Source organism: Palaemon carinicauda, chromosome 6 (genome assembly GCF_036898095.1).
Source record: "Palaemon carinicauda isolate YSFRI2023 chromosome 6, ASM3689809v2, whole genome shotgun sequence".
In the NCBI taxonomy this organism is placed as follows: domain Eukaryota; kingdom Metazoa; phylum Arthropoda; class Malacostraca; order Decapoda; family Palaemonidae; genus Palaemon; species Palaemon carinicauda.
Genome location: NC_090730.1, coordinates 128,602,434 through 128,622,777, shown reverse-complemented (window position 1 = coordinate 128,622,777; position 20,344 = coordinate 128,602,434). Strand labels below are relative to the sequence as shown.

The following is a 20,344-nucleotide window of genomic DNA, read 5'->3' as shown; positions in this document are numbered from 1 at the left end:
TTTCTTTTTCTTCAAAATCTAACAGCTCTAAATTTCAACAATACCTCCTTTCGTAATCTAAACCATCACTAGTAATATGGTAGGAATTTGTGCCATTTACGGCTCTGTTTATCAACTAGCTGTTATTCCAGAACTCCAGTGTCGCACAGCCTATTTAAAAGTGACCTGCTGTATCCGTCGAGATTTATAATGTGCGCCTACTATCCACGTGATTTTCAAACAAAATTTGCTTCAATATATAGTTGTAACCAGCATTTTATCAAAGTAAAACAAAGGCATGAATAAAATAAGTAATCATTTGTAGACGAACCTCTTTATAAATTTAAATTTTTGATAATATTTGGATTAAAATTGGTCAATAGCAGCTGAGAAAGTCAAATGGAATTAATATTTAAAGTTAAACATAGGAACCAGTATGTATGCAGGAAAAATTTTCCATATTCGAGAAGTGCCAAAATAGTTACTCTGAAGAAAGATTTAACTAATACTTTTTCTAATAAAGTTAAAGTATAAAAAAGGTTATAGAAGTCTTTAAAGCTAAATTTAATTCAAAGGCTTTAATGGTACGTACGAATTGTAAAAAGGAGGAATTTCAGTGAAAAAATCCTAATACTTGTATCAACTCAAAATGACCCTCTGAATGAAGGCCAAAATTAAGACTACAATCAAACATTACGTATGCGAAGACCTTAAAAAGTGTAAAAGTTAATAAAAGATATAAAAAAATTTCAAAAAATAAATATATACAGATAGTTGCGGGGTAACTGGAAAATCCTTAGACACTAGGTAATATAAGGTTATGGAATCACATCCACTTATAAACAGTTTGGGCAACTTAAATTTTCTTTAAGAATAATATTGAAAACTATTTTAGAATTATATTAGAAACAACAATGTAAGCCTATATACTACATTGAGTATTTTACACAAAAATTTAACCTCTTTTTATTATAAATTATTTCATCGAAATTGCACACAATTGACAGTCTTACTGTAAATCAACACTACTAAATGTTTTAAATGTACTTACAATAGCAAAACCGGCAAGTGATTTAAGTTTGAATTTTTGGGCATAAAAATATACACATTAAAATAAATTTGAGCATAAAAATTAAACTAAAATAAAATATTAGCATTGCAAAGCAAGCAATAAAGATCAACCCCTAACTTTAAGAGAAAAAAATACAAAGATTTTACAATAAATTTAAATCGCCTAAGGGATAAAAAATAGATTTTTGGATTTTCAATGTGAGATTGCACATCCCTCGCATTCAAAACTATTTAAAATACTTACCTATGGCACATTAAAAATCTGCACATTAAAAAGGAAGTCTACAAAAAAATCTCTACAAAATTTTTTAAAAGTTTAAACTGCTGAAGTGCAGGGAATTTTTTAACTATTTAAAGCTGTAAACTTAACATTCCCCGTGTACTTTTGTAATGTACAGAATAGGGTCACAACCATGAAAATAAAAACTCCACTACATCTGTTTAAATACAATGGCAATTGGACAATTGTTAACTAGTTGCAAGACGAAGGTAGTTCTGGGTCCCAGACAAGACTCCATAGGAGATAAGTTGTCAAACTAGAGTCGCCGCCCAGAAAGCTCTAAGCCAACTGACTTTCTACAGACCACGTACGGGATGCAGCCGCTTCAGGCAGATTTCCAAGATTATTTTGATTTGGGCCAGAGACCTGATGATGTTCTACAGATGAGGAAAGCCTCTTCAAAGAGTGGTTCCTTCACTCTGAGCCAGCAGGATCTACCAGGTTTAGTCCCCCTTCGCAAGAATCATCTAGTTATACCCTTAAAGCCTCGGCTGGAAGACTAGCTTGACCTGCAGGATCCATGTTTAATTTGTTCTTGTACAGAGATTTTATTGGTTTCAAATTCAGTTATTCTGGGTGGCCTGCACTTTTCGGTATATTTCTTCCAAAGTCCTGAACATATATTTTCGTTGATCGTGGGATCAATCCTTCATTGCTCATCTTCACGAAGACTTCTATACTGCATTTTCCCCAAACTAGTTTGATCGCTAGCACAAATGCACACGTTTGTGTAATGAGCTCTGGCAGAGTCAAAATATTGAAAAACTCTGCCTGCAAGGCAGATGGCTCAAAAACTGGTAGGAGGCCTGACATCGAGCTTGTGATCACACCTGTAAACCAAAATATTAAAATTACTTAATATACAAGTGAAAATGCAGCAAAATTTAAACTATGAACAACCTTCATTAATCTTGTTAAAATTATTGTATCTAGAAGTCTGTCTCTAGACAGTCAAGTTTTCTAAGAACTTGATGATTTAATACCTGCCTCTTCAAATGTCTATATTTTGTCTTACAGGCAACCATTAAATGGGGTTTAACTTGCTATACGCTGATACGAAGGCTTGTTAAATTAATTCATACACCTAAACTAGTTCCAACATTTTTCACAAAATATTTTAAAAATTTATTTTTCATCCTAAATTAAAATTTAGCTAGCCCTGAATCACATGACCTACCCCCAATATTTACCACATTGGCATCCCCTTATACCTCCTATTCTGCCCTGCTGTTGGTAATAATGACACCTGGAACCAGAGCTCATGCAATTCTATGGTCAGTTGTGCAATACCAAAAGTGGAGAAGGCAGGGTGGGACCAGCCAAATTATCCAAGCATGGATCTTTTCGGAGTGAAACTTCCATATATATAAACATTACCTTAAGATAAATTATCTAGCCCATTATCCCAATTTACGATCAGGGAACTGGAATAATCTTTTCGGAATAGGAGGTAACATTAATGACAGCAAAAAAGTGCTGAAACTAAATATGCCCAATAACATACAAAGAAGACGGCAAACTAAAGCTAATGTATAATTTAGGGTGAATCTAGATACACTGACCAAGTGAATAATCACTCGTGAGAATGACACTCGTCCGAGAACATCTGAGAAAATGTCCCAGCCTATAGCATATTACAACCAAGATTCGGAAGGTGCCGAGAGAACACAGACACTAAAGGGAGATCAGACGACACCTTCCAAAATGTACCAAATGACTGCAGAAGGGAAAAACTAGTCTCCCAAGACATACAAGGAATACAGCTTCTCGCCATCTATCTTCCTCAGCCCAGAAAGTGGCCCAGGTACAGTTGACAACACAAAAACAACCTAAGAGACTTGAGACTACTAGAGCTGTACAATACCTCTAAAGAGGGCTAAAGACCAAAAAAGGGCTTAACAGAAAATGCAGCTCTTGGGGGAAAAACTTTGTTCAGTATAACAGTGTCTTGGGGGAAAAACTTAGTTCAGTATAACAGTGTCTACCAGATTCTTTAAGTCTTTTTTTATCTATGAAAGAGCAACTCTTGTTCTGCAAATTATTTATTCTGCAAATTATTTATTACGGAAATGTTTGCCGAGGAATAGTGTTCCTCTTTGTTATCCCAAGAATGATTCTACTAAAGAAATCAAAATTATGGAACATGTACATCAAAAATAGGAAAAGCTGCTTTTCCTAATGTATAATAGTGCGCTTTCAACAAATTTGGCCATTATTTCTACTGCAAATTTGCCTTTCTACCATAACAGATCCACCTCTTCTGACAGACAGGTGGGGACCAGGGACTTTGGGGGTGCAATAACAGACCTATACGTGATTTAGCACAGATTTGTAAAAGGCCACAGAACCTAACAAACCCACCTAACCTTGACAAGTATTAGCCAGGTCAAGTTTCTAGCTGGAAGGCCAGCCCCCATCCCCTTACAGGTCCTAGACCCTAGACCTAGCCAGGAGGTGCTAGCTTCCCCAACCCCTCCCACAAACTACCTTCCCAGGTCACAGACCTACCCGGCGGGCCTGCCCCCTCGAACTATCTTCCCAGATCACATACTAAAAGTAAATCACAAATCCTTACATTGTTAAACTAAATCTAATAAATCCTTATCATAATTACCCACGACACTAACCTTTGAGGGATAACAGCTTTTAAAAATTTATTCACTACACAAGGAATGCCGTGATGAATCACCGAGACTTTGCTATAGCATCGAAATAAACAAGCAGCCATTAAATTTTGTTAAACGCTGGGCTCCAAAACACACCTGACACTTGTCAACTACAAGGGATGACATGTAACAGCTAATAGGAACGGAAGAGTTGGCCTTAGAAAACTAGGTGTGTCAGCAAAGTCTACGTCACTCAAGCACACATACCCAAATAAGGTGAACTGTCATATGTTAGGGGAAGGAAGGAGAAGCAGCTACTTACAAATGAACAAACAGTAATTGCATTAGTAAAACGTGGGAGGGCGGGCTTTTGTGCAGAAAATGCACAAACTTAAACATGGGCAGAAACTGCAGACAAAATTATTAAAAAGTGAACAACAGTTGTTGTATTGAGCAATTTCTCGTGGATTTATGTCCACGTGGATTCACGTGTCCCAGAGAACAATGTATAGAGAAAAGGTAGTTTTAAAGTTACAGATTTGCCAGTTAATGTTTGTGCACCCAAAACGCCCAGTTCCCACTGGGTGGCCTGCATTCCTGTAGAATCCGTACAATACATTACGCACATTATTACTTTTACCCCCGCAGTATTTGGAACTTCCCTTCCCTTTACCCTGTACCAACTGTGTCACACGATCGTACATAGTAACGAAATTTTATTTTGTGTATATATCATGCTTGTATCATCGCTCTTCCCTCGCACTAAAAAGAACCTGAATAAACAAGCCTGTTTTTCTCACTGTTAACGGTGTTGATTTTGAGCATGAAATTTCCTGTTGCATTGAGCTTTTGTATATAAAGGAGTGTTCTATAATAAACTCACTCAGTTGCTTTATCCGGTCTTTGAGTCGCAACCTTCTCTCAGCCCATCACATTGGCGACCCTGGACGTCTCACTCCTCCCGCCTTCCACCCCCCTCGCCCCTCCGTCGTTGGTACTATGGCAGATTCTACGGAAATTAATGCTGCGGCTCCCCCATTGAAACTGTCGTCATTCGCCAGCGGAGAGGCGTATGCTTTCTTTCAGCGCGCATTAGTCCAGTTTCACATCAAGGGCGTGGCACTCTCAACCACCAAAGCAGATTATGTTCTCGCAGCAATACCCGAGGACACCATCCCGGAAATATCAGACTGGCTTTGTGAACAAGGAGACACCCCAATAGCGTATGACTCCCTCAAAACATACCTTCTGCAGAAGTACTCGCAGTCGCCAGCCGCCCGTATAGCAAAGCTTTTTCAGCTCTCGCAACAACCGTTGGGGGACTAAAGGATTTCGCTCACCCTCAGGGAAATGACCAGTATTGCTCGCCTGCAACCTGCCGCATACTGCTCTCCTCGTGAGGCGAGCCTACTTCGTGCCCTTTGGATACGCCATTTACCCGTACCTGTTCGCGCTGCCATACACGATGTCGATAGTTTACCCAAAAAGGACTTTATGACCAAAGCCGACACCCTTATGGACAGCCACATCAAGACCTCCACCAACGCCTTCACCCCTGACGAAGAGGACGCCTATTCAACGTCAACCGAAGTAGACGTTAATGCCGTAGGACATAACGCCTACCGCGCGACATGCCGAAGCGGTGACAAAGCCACCAACCACTCGCGCGCGCCCCAACCTACAACTTCTACAGCCACTTACTACCTCCCATACGCAGCAGTTTTGCTACTAGCACTTCAGATTCAGGGCAACCGCGAAGAAATGTGCCAAGGATTGTCAGTGGCCAAAAAACATGTAAGTAGGCCATCGCTCGTGGCGGTGGCCTCCTGTGTTTCTAATTTTTACACTATGCAGGAACAGGCGTGCGATTTTTGGTAGACACGGATGCTTTTCGTTCCCTTTTGCCAAGGGAACTCTTCAGGACACGACGTAGTCTGTCTACGTCTGCCGACATCCGCTTGGTAGCTGCCAACGGATATTCGATACCCACCTACGGTTACGAGAACCTCCCATTATCATTTGGAAACTTTAAATTTAATTGGAAGTTTCTCGTTACCGACGTCACATTACCAATCCTCTATGCAGATTTCCTCTCTCATTTCCACCTTCTGGTCGATGTCTCCCACCAACTATTGGTCAACGCTGACTCATACTTGTCGACACCTCTTCAACCCGCCCACTCAACCTCGCTCTCCACATCAGCGCACCCACGGATGCCTACGCCCACCTCCTCACATTGTCCCCAGATGTATTCAGTCCAGAACTTAGCCAAACGCCCACGGCTCCTGCCAAGCATGGTATTTATAACCATATCAAGACTATGGGACCCCCGGTCTTCGCAAAATTCAGACGTCTGGCACCGGAACGATTGGCAGCCGCCCAACCGACGTTCGTTCGCCGAAATGGAAGAAACGGGCCTTTGCCAAAAGGGCTCCAGCCCATGGTCGTCGCCCTTACACATCGTTTTGAAGAAAGACTGCTCCCTCTGTCCGTGCGGGGATTACAGGCGCCTGAACATTCAAACAGAACCGGATCACTATCCCCTCCCAAACATCGCTGACATGACCTACCTGCACTAAGCGAAGGTTTTCTCTACGCTCGACCTCCTGAAGGGGTATTATCAGGTGCCTATAAACCCAGAAGATATCCCCAAGACCGCTCTCACCACTCAGTTTGGTACATCCCTTCAATTACTCCTGTTTTGGCCTTCGTAATGCTGGGTCCAAGTTTCAAAGTCTCATGGATGGCATCTTAGGGGACCTCCCCTTCTGTGCATGTTATGTAGACGATATACTGGTGTTCTCCTCAAAAGAGGAACATCTCAGTCACCTGCGCATCGTGCTAGACCGCCTGCAACAAAAAGGCCTTGTAGTCCGGTACGACAAGTGTACCTTTGGCGCCAACAAAGTGTCATTCTTAGGGCACCGCATCACTCCTGAAGGAGTCCATCCCTTCTCTGAGAAGGTAGCAGCCGTTCAGGACTTCTCCCGCGACCTCAACCGTCAAAGCTCTGCAGGAATTCTTGGGCATGATAAACTATTATCACAGTTTTCTGCCAGCCATTGCTGCCACTCTTACTCCCCTCTATGCCTCCCTCAAGGGCAAGCCATGGGACCTGAAGTGGGCTCCCCTTCCAGAAGCAGCCTTCTGCAATGCAAAGAAAGCCCTTCAACTGCTGCGGCCCTCACTTTTCCTATCCCACATGCCCCTCTTCTCTCTACCGATGCCAGCGATGTCGTTATTGGTGCAGTACTCTAGCAGGTGGTCAACGGCTCGCCCCGCCCATTGGCCTTCTTCAGCAGAAAACTGTCCAAGACAGAATCTGGTTATTCTATCTTTGATCACGAATTGCCAGCGGTACACTTGGCCGTCCGTCACTTTCCTCAATTTCTCAGAAGGTACGCCCTTCGTCATTCGCACAGACCACATGCCTCTGGTGCACGCCTTCACTCAACAGTCAGACGCCTGGTCCGCCTGTCAAAACCGACAATCTCTCCGCCGTGGCTGAACACAATTGCACCCTTCAATACGTCCCTGGGAAAATGAATCCCGTTGCCAATGCCCTGACAAGAAAAAAAGTTGGCTGCCGTTCAACTGGGGTTGGATTAAAACGCCCGGACTGACGCCCAACGACAGGATCCAGTGTATCAAGCATGTAGGACATCCTGCAAGTCCCTCTTTTGAAAGACTTCCTCCTCGAAGACTCCAACACCACCCTCCTCTTTAACGTCAGTACTGGTAGACCGCGACCTTTGATTCCTGCTCCCATGCGCCGGCAGGCGTTTGATTTCATTCACGGCCTTTCATATCCCTCTTACCGTTCTTCTGCACAGCTGCTGAAGACAAAGTTCATTTGGCACGGCATTTCTAAGGATGCTAAGGATTGGGTCCGCGCCTGTACTTCTTGCCAAACTTCCAAAGTAAATCTACTCACTGATTCAGGAGTGGGCACCTTTCGTCAACCTCAGCATCATTTCGCACACATTCACGTCGACGTTGTAGGGCCCCTACCCACATCACAAGGACATTGTTACTCATTTACCGTCATTGACCGCTCCTCTCGTTTGCCTGAAACTATTCCCATGGAAACTGCAACGTCCACCTCATGTACATCTGCCTTACTCTCAGGATGGATTGCAAGATTTGGTATCACTGAGCATATTACTTCTGACAGGGGTACCATTTTCACCTCTAGATTGAGAACATTTGCGAATCTCCTGGGCATCACCGTACATCAGAACTGCCTACAACTCCGCTGCCAATGGAATGGTACAATGTTTTCATCGCACCCTCAAAGCAGCTTTGATGTCCCGCTGCAAGGACTCCAACTGGTTTACTCAGCTTCCCCGGGTCCTCCTAGGACTAAGGACCACTCCTAAAGACGCCCTCGTCGTCTTGGCAGCTGAAATGGTGTATGGCGACCCATTGGTCGTCCCTGCCAAATTTTTTTCCTTCTACAACCTCCCCCGACGATCTCCAGCGCATGAATCACGTCACGGGAAAATTTATTCAATGCCGCCAGACTTACAAGCGCCCAGCGAAGCAACAACAGATTTGCACTCTGCAACGCACGTCTTCCTGCGCAACGACACTAGCAAGCCACCGCTAACGCCCCCTTACACGGGCCTTTTCCTTGTGATCCGACGCAGTCCGAAAGCATTCCTACTAAACATTCATGTTAAAGAAGTCTCTCCATTGATCATCTAAAACCTGCTTATCTCCTGCCAGATGACCCGCCTACAATTGGCCCCTCTAGATCAGGGCACCCTATTTAACATTTATAGATCAGGGTGCCCTATTTAACATGTACAGTATGTAATTTTTAGGGGGGGAGCCATGTACCACCGTAAGTCACACGATCGTACATAGTAACGACCTTTTATTTTGTGTATATATTATGCTTTTATCTTTGCTCTTCCCTCGCACTAAAAAGAACCTGAATAAACATGCCAGTTTTTCTCACCGTTAACAGTGTTTATTTTGAACATTAAATTTCCTGTTGCATTGAGCTTTTGTATATAAAAGTGTGTTCTATAATAAACGCACTCAGTTTCTTTCATCCTTTCTTTGAGTCAAAACCTTCTCTCAACCCGTCACAACCCCCAGGCGTTTTCAGTTTTGAAGGGATTTGAAGAACATTAATTGAACTTATGACATGGGGGAAAATAAGGACATGGGGGAAAATAAGGATAAAGCAATGTAAATAGTGGCTATCGTTAGGTGAAGTTAGGCGATGACGAAATTTTTTATCTTTTATCGTATACATTCCGATACAGCACAGAATTCAAGGAAACTATAAAATGGTATAGAAGAGTTTGTAGTTTGAAGAAAGGAAACATGAAATAAAATAGTAAACGAGCTAGAAGTGATACCCTAAATCTCGTTACTTGCGCTGAAAAAATTTAGGTAAAGTTTTTGCAAGTTAATATTTTTTTCCTGTTTCCTTTCTTCTAACTACAAACTATTATAAGACAATTAATAGCTGAATAAATTGTCTAAGATGGTATGATTTAAGTTCCTGTGATTAGGATTCTGTGCTTTATCGGAATGTGTACGATAAAAGAAAAAAAATAGTCATCACCTAAATTCACCTAACGATAGCCACTATTTACATTGCTTTATCGTCACTTTCACAACTCTAGTTCAATGATTTATAAAAAAAAAAAAAATAAATAAAAAAAATACTCTAGGAATAGGTTACGTATGACCGATAGAAAACTTTTGCAATCTCAGATTTTCGTTAATTGCACTAAAGAAATCTAGGTTTACAGTTTTTGCATGAAGCATTTTATTCCAGTTTCCTTTCTTCTAACTACAAACTTATATATCATTTCATAGCTGAATAAATTGTCAGGAAATTGCCTACATACATACATACACATACCACAGGGAGAAGCATTCCCATCACCAACCCTGTCAAAATGGGAAAAGGCCCCGCCCCCCTCACCAACCCTGTCTAAATGGGAAAAGCCCTCCCCCCGCAAAAAAAAAAAAAAAAAAAAAACTTACAATGAAGGGTGGAAGCCCCTCAAAGGTCCACCCATGTCCAACAGAGTAACCCTGTATTTTACTTTGATTCAGGCTTAGGGCCTAGTTTGATTCTATTTTTCACTTATAAAAATACATGAGGACTAGTTCCTGCCTTTGGCTGTAACCCCCTTTTTCTATGAAATAGCTATAAGAAAAGGAAATAAAATAAATTCACACTAACTATTTATCCTCATTCTTTGTACTGTTGTGAATATCCTCTCCTACTGCGAAGGATCTTTCAAGTAGGCAGCAGAAGAGGGACCCCGATGCCCAATGTCCCCTCTGGCCCCTACCTGGACCTTCACCTCTCCTACCAGGTGTCCAATACTGGTAGAGAGTATGGTACTTCGCGAAACTGTCCAGTCACGTGACATAAGACTATTTTGCAATGTAAGCACTGATACACAGTATCTCTGCGGATACCATTCCTGGAACACACACGGCACTTTCTTTGTTGGCGTGCACAACCAATTTTTACACGTTTGTGTATAATTTCCACACCATCAACCATCATAGATTCACTTGGTATCGGCCTATGAGGGTGGTCGGGTATAGGTCCAAAGGGAAGTGTGGGATTTGGAGGGCTAAAATCAGCGAGAATACCTTCAGCATCCATGGGTTCATCAATAGTTTCATCAGCAGCATCAGCAGGTGGAGAAGGATGAGGGGACCTCTTCAACAGGAATATCAGGGGCATATGGAATCCTGTTCCCAGAATCAAGCCACATAGCAGGGTCAAAATAAAGAAAGGCCAAAGCAATCACCTCATGATATTACCGGAATGAAAGGAACCTCTTTTTCATATCAAGCCGGTACTTCTGATACAGGATGTAGGAATTATACAGGGCCAATTTCAAGAGGTAGAGGATAGTATTCTTTGTCCATCTAAGAGATCTCCTGGCAAAAGTTCAGTAGTTCATGATCTGGTCAAAAACACAAACTCCTCCCACATAGGCGACATAATCACCAAGAGCCTGGAAAGATGAAATGTAGTTAGTAGATTTATATTTTTTTACGGAAGGAATAATTCTGATACACTTTTTTTATTCTATACATACATATACATACATACACGTGTATATACATATACATACACGTTTATATACATATACATAAACGTGTATATACATACACGTGTATACACATATATCCCTATATCCCTATCTCTCTCTCTATATATCTCTCTCTCTATATATATCTCTCTCTCTATCTCTCTATCTCTCTCTCTCTATATATCTATATATATCTATATATATCTATATATATCTATATATATCTATATATATCTATATATATCTATATATCTATATATATATATATATATATATATATATATATGTATATATATATATATATATATATATGTATATGTATGTGTATATATATATGTATATGTGTATATATATATGTATATGTGTATATATATATGTATATGTGTATATATATATGTATATGTGTATATATATATGTATGTGTATATATATATGTATGTGTATATATATATATGTATGTGTATATATATATGTGTGTATATATATATGTATATGTGTATATATATATATATATATATATATATATATATAATGTATATGTATATATATATATGTATGTATATATATATGTATATGTGTGTATATATATGTATATGTGTGTATATATATGTATATGTGTGTATATATATGTATATGTGTGTATATATATATATATATATATATATATATATATATATATATATATATATATATATATAATGTATACATATATATACATATACATATATTATATATACACATACATATACACACATTCCATACACATACATAATACATATATATTAATATATACATGTACATAATGCATGTATATACCTATACATATATATATATATATATATATATATATATATATGTGTGTGTATGTAAAATTCTCTAACCTTATTATACATACCATAGGTCTCTGCAGGTGCTGCTCCTGCAACATACAACTTCCTCCTTTTTTGATCCTTCGAGTATGGATAAATGACTGTTGCGGCATTATCAGCCGTTTTAATGAAAGCGACACCTTTTTTTTTTGCCAACATATAACAAACGTGGTCTTTCCTACGCTAGTCCAAAGCTCCTCGGGGCAACAAATTGTATTTGGAGCAGTTTCAGAGTACCGTAGGAGCACCCCTAGGAGTGCCCCTTAGAGTCCCCTTACAAGAGGGCCACTACTATAAAATTCTTCCGCCAGGGGCACCGAGTTATAATAATTGTCCATATAAACATGATAGCCCTTATCCAAATGCTGCCCCTTCAACTTTAAAATTGTATCTCGCAGGGATGAATAAAGCCCTCTGTATATATCTAAAGAAAGAACATACCTGGATTTGAACATACCCGGATTTGCTCTCACATAGGAAGTAAAATTCTATTCCATTCTTGGTGGTTTTCTTCGCATTATCCATCCTGATGTTTAGTCTTCCCTTCCATTTAAGCATTCCTTCATCAAGGATAGGTTCTTCTCTGGAGTATACATAGTCTTACATTTGTCAAGGATATACTCTATTACAGGACTAATCAAGAGAAGCTTGTCTGGTCAGTTCCTTGGTAAGGCCCTTCGATTGAAAAAATGGAAAAGTTTCCCCATTGCTTCGAACTTTCGCCTTGACATAGTCATCGGAAAAGCAGCCATAGAGTAAGGCTTACCTCGTGCCCAATACATTTTCATTTCCGGCAACTTTATGATTCCCATCCACGTGACTATGCCAAGGTACTGGGCTATATCAGTTACAGTACAAGGCGTCCAATTAAAGTTGTAAGTCTTCAACATGGACTTCCTCATTAAATCAGCATTTGAATTAGTTCTCATCAGATAGAAAAGATCGAAGTTAACAAATAGCTGGAAAATCCTTAAGGAGTCGTAGGGATCGGAGAAAAGATCGAAGTTAACAAATAGCTGGAAAATCCTTAAGGAGTCGTAGGGATCGGACAGGTCATTCCTGGTTGACCCGTAAATGGAAAAGCAGATGGTAGCGTGGGATCTCGGGACCATCCATCCTAGTCTCCCTCTCCCCCGCCCGACCTGGGAGAGCGTGAATGCGAGTAAGACATGCTCCTAGACACTCCTAGCCCCCCTCCTCCTATGTTGGCGGCAAGCACATGTCCTGCTATGCACTCCTCGTTGAGGCGATCTAACCCTTCTACCAGAAGTACCAGCATAATCCCCTCCACTCTCATAGCTGCTAGTATCACTATCACTCGCTATTTATGCCAACTCGTACACCGTTTCTTCTTCTTCCCCCTCCACATTACTCCTTCCGAGAAAGTATTCATCATCACTAGATCCTACAGTCTCCACCTCACTTTCACCTCCCCTTACTATCGCTGTACTCATTTTCAATTGAGTCACCAACAGCTAAATCACTTTTGTTCCTGGTTCCTGGTTCCTTATTGCTCACTCCGCAAAATAAGTTTGCGGGCACTATCTCTTTATAGATAGGTGCAAAGCTTCTAAGCTTATTCTTATTATTAAGTTTATATCATCTGTGCCTTAAATAAATTAATATCATAATGAGGTTCACAATCTTTACTTTTATTCCCTTATACTTTGAAATTGGATACGATAACACCTTGCTATCATCAGTTTTGGCAACCTGTTGTGGTAATCAGTTTGGGCTTCCTAAACTCTTTTATATTCATTGCCCTATCTATAAATGCAGCCAGATCCCTGCTAGGATTTTTTAGCATACCTAAACTTATTTCTACATTCTTTAGCTGTTCTAACTTTGGGCATAAAAATAAATGTTCGGTGGTGTCTTCTTCCTCTTTGCATAGATCACACAAATTGTCATCATATTTTCCCCTGAAATTTGCTTTTAAGTTGAGCATATTTAATCTTGCTTTCATCACAAGGGATGCCTTATCCAGATACATTTCTCTGATATAAGGCATAGGGCCATTTCCTTTAATAAATCTTAATTTTTTCATTATTTTCTTTTTTTCTTCAATAGTTTCTTCTATTTTTTCTATAATTCTTTTCTTGATTTCTTTTTTCAGGGTCCTTTTCCCCCAACTTCTTATTTCTTCCACTTCCATCCCATATTTACTGCAGATTTCTTCTACGCTTTTGCTCCAGCACTTCCCATACGGGTTCTTCAACTGATCCTCAATTATCTCTCTTACTAATCTTTTTTCCTCGGAGTTTATGATGTTATGGAAGAGCATTAACTTCTTATATTCTATTCTGCAGGACACCGGCCATATTCCTGTTTCTGCAAGTATGCCCCAATATGGAGTACTCGCAGGTAGTTCATACATATTTCTTATTATCTTGTATTGGAGGTTTTCTAGATCTTTCATATCTTTGTCCCTAATTACACTCCAGGTCTCCACGTTGGCAAATATTGTTGGTACAACTACTGTTTCATATATTTTCTTTCTGACTTCCAATGCCATCTTTCCAACTTTTCTCGTATCCCCATATTTTCTTATTTCTTGGGTCATATATGCAACCCTCTGGGTTTTTTTACTGATACTCAATTCTTTGTTTCCCTTCTCTGTATACCATTCACCCAGATACTTATATTCCTTAACTAAACTTACTTTTCCGTTCTTCACTTTTGTTTCAATCTCCACCTCTTTCTCTTTCTTTCTTTTGTTAATTCTTAATACACCCGATTTTTTGGGGTTGGTGTTTATAGTGAATTTCTTTAGGGTCTCTAGGCTATGACAGTTACTTATGGCACTTTCGATACCATCTTTCCTTCCTGAGGGAAACATTATATCATCTACATATACAAGTGATTCAATTTCAATATTTCTTATCAATGTGATATTTTTTCTGCTAATGCTATTAACTTTGTCAGTTGCTATACTGCATAGCTTGGATCCATATATAGTTCCTTGTCTAACATTTCCTTCAATCGTTATATCTTCTGTTGTACCTGCTGGGCAGTTGATGGCTGCTCTACCTTTTTCATTCATTTTTTTAACTATCAATGCTTCTTTCCATCCTATCATTTTTCCCATCTCTTTTATGCAGTCCTTTAGATCTAGCTTATCAAAGCACTTATACGCATCACAGAACCATACGTATGTCGACCCTCCCAAATAGGCGTTATAGTCTATTACTGCATTTAGTGTAAGCAGATGATCGGCCATAGATCTTCCTTCAATGCCTCCACACTGGAATCGACTCATCTCTTCTTTGAATCTGTAGCCTCATTGCCGGGTACACTGATATCGGCGAGAAATGTGAAAATATTGTTATGATCGGTTATTTCACGGTAGTCATCATCGGAATCGAGCAAAATTTGATGTATGGAAGACATTGAAAGGCCTTGTCTAACAGACACCAGTCGAGACAACGGATTTTGAGAACGGAAGTTGCTTTGTTCTCCAGCACCTCTAAGGTTAGCAGTCGAAGTTGGGGCACTAGATGCTATGGCATCAATCATGGGAACCTTTCCCTTATACACTAATCCTACTTTAGCTTTAGGCATTTATCCAACAAACAACTTCACACACAAAAAAAATTAGTTATAAAGCACTATCACTTATAAGAAAAGGCTGTAAAAGCACAAACGTGACTGATAACGCAGGAGAAGAAGTGACTACCTTCTCTAGCCAAGGCAAGGTTTGAAATAACCTACGTCCATCCCAGTTTCCCCGTCCACCCACGCTTTCCTTGCTTACAGAGAGGGCTTCGCTTTGTCCTGAACAGTAGCCTCATTGCCGGGTACACTGATATCGGCGAGAAATGTGAAAATATACTGAAGTTTCGGCAAAATAGAAACAAAAAATGTAAAAATAATTATGATAAGCATAGAACCACATGGCAACTCAAAATCAGCCACTCTGAGACCTTTAAATCACAAGGCCCGGAAATTTTAAGTCCATTGCGCTCCATCCGGGGGAAAGAATGCTAGTCACGTACGCCATGATGGCGAAGATGTAAAGACATTTTCTATGGTAACTAAATCATTTCCAGTAATTATTTGTGTAAATAGCAATGAAACCTAAACAAACTGCACACGAAATATCAGAAGATTCTTTACAGAAAATTTATAGGCCAACCAAGACCTCAGTGGAGCCCAGGGAAACTTTTTAATCATCATTGTTGACACGATATCCAAGGAACAATCAAACAATAGTCACGCAGGAGTAATGCTGATAATTTTTCGTAAAATATTTATAAATGGATGAAAACCAAAAATAGCATAAGAAAAATCACCTGATTCATAGCAGAAAGTTTAAAGGTCCCTCTTGACCTCTGTGGGGCCCTGGGCAACATAAATAATGAAAACACACCGTTACCATGGTAACCGAATAATTTTACGTAATTATTCGTGCAAATGGCTATGAAACCTAAACCTAATGCACATGAAATATCAGCAGATTCCTTCACATCAAATATAAAAGTCCTTGATGACCCCTGTGGGGACCAAGGAAACCTATCATTCATATTCAGTGTAGACAAAATGTCGAAGGAACAACCAAACACTAACCCTACACCAGTAACTAAGCCCATTTTTCGTAAAATTTGTATAAATTGCTATGAAACACAAAAATACAAAGAAAAATCAGCCGATTCATAACAAAGTTTAAAGGTTCATCTTTACCTCTGTGGGGCCCGGGGTAACTTGTAACAATGAAAGCAGTTACCATGCCAACGGAGCCATTTTAAGTAATTATGCGTAAAAATGGCTATGAAACCTAAACCTAATGCACAAGAAATATCAGCAGATTCCTTTACATAAAATTTAAAGGTCCATAATGACCCCTGTGGGGACCAAGGAAACTTTCATATTCACTGTAGACAGGATGTAGAAGGAACAACCAAACTAGTCCTGCACCAGTAACTATGTCCATTTTTCGTAAAATTTGTATAAATGGCTATGAAACTCAAAAATACAAAGAAAAATCAGCCAATTCATAACAAAGTTTAAGGTCCATCTTGACCTCCGTGGGGCCCGGGGCAACGTATAACAATGAAAACAGTTACCATGGCAATGGAACCATTTTAAGTAACTATTCAAAAATTGCTATGAAACCTAAAATGAAATAACAGCCGATTCCTTTAGAGAAAATTCAAAGGTCCTTGATGACCCCTGTGGGGCTTAGAGAACCTTTTCTTCATTTACATTGATGACAAGATGTCGAAGGGACAACAAAACAATACTCACGCACTGGTAGCAGTGCTCTATTTTCGTAATATTTGTGTAAATGCCTATGAAACCTAAACCTACTGTACATTAAATATCAGCCGATTCTTTAAAGAAATTTCAAAACTGCACCTTGACCCTCGTGGGGTCCAGAGAAACTTTTTATTCATGTTACATTGATGACAAGACATCGAAGGTACAACATCACAACAGTCAAGAGGGCATTTCAAATACAAGGCCTGTTATCTACACAAGTATATGGAACATACTGGTACGTCCATGGGGGTAAAGGGATGAGTTATTAGGGATGTACCCGCACGTCCTTTGGGGGTAAAAGGGTTATAAACTATGCGATGAAAAAGTTGAATTTCGAAGAGAACTAAAAATTACATATACAACCCATTTTATTAAGAAAATTTTTCTCGCATTCTATAACAGATACCGCTGCCATGATTGTTTTTCTCCCAATGCCATTTAGTTTTTTGTCAACAAACAGTGGGTAAAAAAAAGCTGATCTTCCTTAGTTTGTGGTTATGAATTATTGGCAAACCAAAGCAGCCAAAAAAAGATTGGTTTCTTGGTTTCAAGATTGTCCAATTGACTACTATTTTAGAGTTTTTCTAGCCTTTAAAAAAAAAGGCCTGTCAGTATTCTCATCAATTCCATCAATTCCATTGTTCATACGTGCAGCTTATATTTTGAAGTTATTGGGAGTTAACATGGACGTTACAAATGGAGCTACACAAAATGAATGTATCTGCTTTAACATTAAGTGCTACCAAAAAGTATCAAGTGTCCAAAAAGAGTGTCATGGCGTATTATAACGCCACAATACTAGGCCAATTGGATAACAATTGTAGTGACACTTTCAAATGACAGAACAAAAGAGCAATGAGAAAGTTTGATAGTACCACGACAGAGCAAAAACCAATAAATCTTTAGTTCAACTAACTAATTTCTAATACTAACAGTTATGAAATACTATCTCCAATTCTGAAAGTTTGAGGCAGAAATAAAGGAAATTCGTTAAGATACACTATTTAAGCTAGAACAACAGATCTGATATCAATGTCTGGTTGAAACTATTTTATATAAGATAATCCATATATCCAGAGGACAAGCAGTCAGGAGCCGGTACCTTGAATTACTGGAATCTCCGGATTTACTGGAATCTTCAGGTAAAACTGGAATCCCCCTGAAAATTACCGAAATTAACTACATCACTGCAAACCCTTAGAAATATATAAATAATATGAGTTTTCATTAAAATGGGTTTTTTTAGTATTTATATTTTTAATATATTTACAGGTAGAACCTTGGCAAGGGGTTGTGACCTGGGAAGTTTGGCGACCTGAGAAGGGGGTCCAGGGGCTTGCCCCCGGCTAGGGGATGTGACCTGGTTTGTGACCTGGAAAAGGGGTCCGGGGGCTTACCCCCTGCTAGGGGCTGGGACCTGGGAACTACTAGGTTAGGTTAAGTGAATTTGATGGGTTCTGTACCCTTTCATATATTGTGTAAAGGGTATATAGAAAAATGCTTTTAAATAAATTTTATTTGATTTACTAAAAAATTATTTATATGAATAAAAACACATTAAAGATTTAAAGTTTGAAGTGATATTGTAGGGGAACACGGTAATCAAGGGGATTCCAGTATTTGCCTGGGGACTCGCAGTAATACGTTCTTCCCATCAGGAGCCAAACGTTAGTCTGAAATCAAATTAAGTAATTTGTTGTAGGAAAGGATAAATTAAAAGGAAACTTGAAACTACTATTCAAAGTAAGCCCCACACAACTTGGGTATTATGGCCAAAAAGGAGGGAGCGCACAAACAAATTGATCAGTTACCAGAAGAACTAAGTTACTTAACCCGATGGACAGAGAGGAGGAAGAGCACAAACGGAATCTTAATCTCCAGGAGATCCTTGTTTTGATAACTCTTAAAATGGTGCTAACCAGAAAGCACTATCAAATGTCAAACAACTCCCTAGTATAGCTGACCAATGTCTTTCAAATTGACGGGGAAAAATATCTGATCTGCATCAACACTTAGTACCATTAACCCGATTCAAATTTTAAGTCAAAACTCCGGAATTTACTAATTTATCATTATTAAATAAAGAAATCGAACATCAATAAACTCTGCACGACATAACGCACTCAAATGATGAAAAGCATACCTCTAACCATTTAAGATTCACTGTCCAATGTCTTCTCCACTGACACTTCAACATACAACGAACCTCTCCAGTAAACATGTCTTTCGTGATAAGTTCCGTCTCACCTTCACCCCTGACGTAACAAGGATGACAAAACGAAGCAGACATCCCCAGTTAAGGCTCTGCATTAGTGTCCTTGTAAAAGCAGTGGCGCCATCTATATTCAAACATCAAAACCACTCGTCTTTGATGACCTGTGACATTACCTCTCAAGAAACCGCTGTAAAGTCACGAATTTCTATTGATTTATAATTTCATAAAACTTAACATTACATGAAATAGACAAATTTAGTCACTACGCAGATAAAATAGGCAACAATCATAGTAGAATAATCTTTGAATTTATAAAATAACCAATAGGTAGTGGTCCATCTCTTTCTTTCTTTGAATTTAGTTCATAAATTTGTAATTTACTTTACAAGTCTTGAGAAACATATTTTGGAAAGTTATAGTCTTGGTTTATATTTCGAGAGATTAAGAGTAACTGGTTATTCGTATTTGGTGCATTAGGTAATGAAAAAAGATAATTCATTTAACATTAAAAAAAAAGGAAAGAAAGAGTGGAATTCATGAAGCAAGAAATAATGAAATATGAAGAGGCAAATGTTAGGGATGTAGCTTTGGATTTACGAATTAGAATATACGAAACTAGTAATCACAATCATAATGGCCCATGTAGAAACATGAGGAATGATAAAAGGGAAATGAAGTAATTGAAAAGCATGCAACCTATAATAATGAAAGGAATGTTGGAATAACTGTCGACGACACCACCCAGGGACCTTATAGCTGAAACAGAGATATGGCCTGTAGAAACCAGGATCTAATATATAAAAAAAGCTGTTACTATATTACAACAGCAGACAAAGAAACATACAAGAGACTCTAGAGGATCAAATAGAAAAAACAACAAGTAAACACTGCTGGGGTGAAGGAGTTGTAAAAAGGTGTAAAACGTATGGTATAAATCTGGAAGAAGCAAAAAACGTATTAACAAGAAAAAAATAAAAAGGTTA

General features: G+C 39.1%; 1 long non-coding RNA gene across 1 annotated transcript; it reads right to left on the bottom strand.

Annotated features, from left to right (window-relative positions):
• Positions 1–1,447: 1,447 nt before the first annotated feature.
• On the bottom strand, positions 1,448–19,339 carry LOC137642187 (uncharacterized). The gene is made up of 2 exons (XR_011044670.1): positions 19,290–19,339; positions 1,448–2,160 (listed from the first exon to the last, which is right to left on the bottom strand). It is a non-coding gene; the product is annotated as an uncharacterized lncRNA (long non-coding RNA).
• Between the last annotated feature and the right edge of the window lie 1,005 nt (positions 19,340–20,344).